The sequence below is a fragment of the Hipposideros armiger genome, unplaced genomic scaffold (genome assembly GCF_001890085.2).
Source record: "Hipposideros armiger isolate ML-2016 unplaced genomic scaffold, ASM189008v1 scaffold_1710, whole genome shotgun sequence".
Lineage (NCBI taxonomy): Eukaryota > Metazoa > Chordata > Mammalia > Chiroptera > Hipposideridae > Hipposideros > Hipposideros armiger.
This window is the reverse complement of record NW_017733060.1, coordinates 14,119-17,562: the sequence shown is the minus strand read 5'-3', so window position 1 is coordinate 17,562 and position 3,444 is coordinate 14,119. Positions and strand designations below refer to the sequence as shown.

The following is a 3,444-nucleotide window of genomic DNA, read 5'->3' as shown; positions in this document are numbered from 1 at the left end:
TGTGTGTGTGCAGCAGCTGACAGTGTTCTTCACACTGTAGTTCTTTTAGTGCAACAGTCATCCTACAGCATAATTTAGCCTGAATGTATGCCACAAAAACAACAACAAAAAACAAACAAACCAGATTTGAATGAAATTTTGCAAATGTAGCAGACATCACAGTTGACTGGCAGTGAAACACATACTCTGGGGTAGTTTTTTGTATTTCATATTCCATACAAGGACCACACCATCAGGCTTATAGGGAGCATCATCACTGTTAATACAGGAAGCCACAAGTAATTCTGGATACTGAGATGACCAATTTAAACAACTAACAACCTGATGCTTTCACCAAAGTTCATCAAAAATGTTTCGGTTTAATGACAGTTTAGCACCTGCTTGAATCTCTTTTTTTTTTTGTCTTCTAAATCTCTTCCACTGTAGTCAAAGAAGATGTTAATCTGCTCAGAAAAAACTCTGTCTACAATTCTTATAGAATGATCAAAGAAATTTAAAACATTTTCTCAGAGAGCAAGATTTGTTGCTTTTCTTCTTCAGTCAGTTCATGAGGGGGTGTTTTACTATCATTTTCCTTGTCTTTCTTTTTAAAGATTTCTCTTCTTCACTTTCAATATGTGGTTTAGCAGTCATTACATCTTCTTCCTCTTCATCTTCTTTGGGTTGAGTTTGAGTTTACTTTGTATATGTCACAATTTCTAGAGAAGGAAAGTCAACTTGTGTAATTTTAGCCATTCCAGTTTGAATAGGTCCTTGTGTAGATCCCACTGCACCATCTCCAGAGTCTTAGCTTCCAGGTTCACTTGGTGTGCTCACAGATTTGGAGGATGGAGACCTAGGAGGAGGGACAATGGGGAATTGTGAGTTAGCCCCATGCTTTGAAGCAATACTTCAGCTTCTCTTCTTCTTTTCTTTTCAAGATCTTGTTCTTCTTGCACAGGAGCAACTGCTTCCTTCTTCTGATCAATTTCCTTTTTTAATCCCTTTCTTCTTTTCTCTTCTTTTCCTTTCTGATTTGAGCCAACTACTGTTTCTTTCATTCCAACTCTGCCTTTAATTCACTTCCATCCGACATGTTTGTGACCTGTCAGGTGGTGAGATGGAAAAGAGTCCTCCCGCCTGCAAGTTCCAGGTAACGTCCCTTTCCTTCACCCCCAACGCCAACTGTCACCGCCACTAGCTCCATGGCTTCCCGAAACACCTATATTTTCTAGTTAATGTTTTCATTTTCTTCAGATAAATACCAAGAAGTAGAATTGTTAGATTGTATGGTAGTTCTATTCTTAATTTTTTAGGAACCCCCATATTATTTCTTTTAGTGGCAGCACCAATAACACTCCCCCCAACAGTGCACCAGGGTTCCCATTTTCTACATCCTTGCCTATATGTGTTTTTCCTTTTTGACAATAGCCATTGTAAGATGTGTGAGGTGATATCTCATTGTGGTTTTGATTTGCATTATGCCAATGATTAGTGATGTTAAGCATCTTTTCATGGACCTGATGGCCATGTGGTATGTCTTTTTCAGAAAAATGTCTTCTCAGACCCTCTTCCCATTTTCTAATTGGTTGTTGTTTTGCTATTGAGTGATACAAGTTCTTTATATAATTTGGATATTAGTTCCTTATCAGATATATGATTTGTGAATATTTTCTCACATTAAGTAGGCTGCCTTTTTATTTTGTTCATGGTTTCCTGTGCTGTGCAGAAGCCTTCTACTTTGATGTAGCTCCACTTATTTATTTTTGCTTTTGTTGCTTTTGCTTTTGGTGTCACATTTAAAAAATCATTGCCAAGACATATGTCAAGCAGCTTACCACCTATGTTTTCTTCTAGGAGTTTTATGGTTTCAGGCTTTACATTCAAGTCTTTAAACCATTTTGAGTTCATTTTTGTGTAAGGTGTAAGACACTGGTACAGTTTCCCTCCTTTGCGTGTTACTATCTAGTTTTCCCAACACCATTTATTGAAGAGCCTGTAGTTTCCTCATTGTAGAGTCTTCTTTCTTGTGCTGTAGATTAATTTGACTATGTCTGTGGNTACATGCCTCTTGAATTAGTATTGGAGGCTATTACCAAAGTTAGAGACCTTTGTGTAACATTTCCTCTGAACCAAAAAAATAATTTAATAAACTTTAAAGTAACTTTTTGCCAGTTATCAGTTTACTGTTTCTCAGCTGAAGACCCTCTTTTATTTCTTGCAATAATGGAAATAATAATGTAAACCTGTCTCCTTTGCCAGTTGGCACACTGTTAAGCTTGTTCGTGAAGAGTGCTGAAGGGACCCAGCAGGAGGAAGGATGTCCTCTTGTTGCTTTCCGGGTGCTCCTCTGAGTAAGCTCCTGCAGTGTGCGGCAGTCAGGAGCATTTCTCCTTGGATGGCTTGCCCCTGAAGGTAACCTCCCAGTTCATCACCTTGGCAGGAAGATGACAGTGAGTTCCACAGCACTGGACCTCAGAGAACATTTCCACCATCCTATGGGCCACTGCCATACCCTCTCTAATAAAGTCTGAGTCTCAGCTTTGCAAGTTCTTGCATATTTGTTCCTTTCTTGGGTGTTCTGTCTCAGTCAAAAAGGTAGGTTGTCTTCCTTGTATCTGCTCTTTTTGTATTCTGTAGAGTTCTCTTCTCCTATTAGTAGGTAATCCATTATAATGAATAAATCTTTATATTAAACATTCACTGTTAAATTACCCTGTGGTTTCTGTCTCGAGTAAACCTTGACTAGTACAACTTTCAGTTTCGTCCCGTCTGTTTTTGTTTTGTGGGTTTTTTTAAGTTCAGAATATAGTGAGTTCTGTATTTATTTTCTTATTGAGGTGAAATTTACTTAATATAAAATTAACCACTTAAAAGTGTATAATTCAGTGCATTTAGTACATTTACAATGTTATTCAACCACCACCTATCTCTATCTAGTTCCAAGACACTTTCATCTCATTAAGTGGTCACTCTCCATTTTTCCTTTGCCTCAGCCCTTGATAATCACCAATCTGCTTTCTGTCTTTATAGCAGTCATAGCAGCCCTCAAGTAAGGATTTGTCCATAGATTGAAGAAATAAATAAAGAAATAAATTCTAACAGCTGCTTTAATTACCTAGTGCTTTTGATTCAGAGCTTTACAAAAGTAGGAAAATTTAGTGTGAATATCCATGTGTTCATAGATTAGGTGCTGGATGTGCTTTTCTTATTCTCGCCACTAAAGCACTGCTATTAAAATACAACTATGCCTTGTTCAACTGGAGGTATCCGTTAGCAACAAGAATTAAGTTATGAGTCATCATCTGATGACACACTAAGACAGATTATCCCCCCACAATTATTGCTTTTCTGTTTTTGTAATTATAAAAGTAATATAATAAAAAACACAAGCTAGATTTATTAATTTTTAAAACCAAGGTATGTACTGTTATGAAACAGTTTTCCAAGACATATTTTTAGTGA

General features: G+C 37.1%; 1 pseudogene; it reads right to left on the bottom strand.

Annotated features, from left to right (window-relative positions):
- Nucleotides 1-8: 8 nt before the first annotated feature.
- LOC109378049 (cytoplasmic dynein 1 intermediate chain 2 pseudogene) lies at nucleotides 9-1,075 on the bottom strand (annotated as a pseudogene).
- Nucleotides 1,076-3,444: the final 2,369 nt, after the last annotated feature.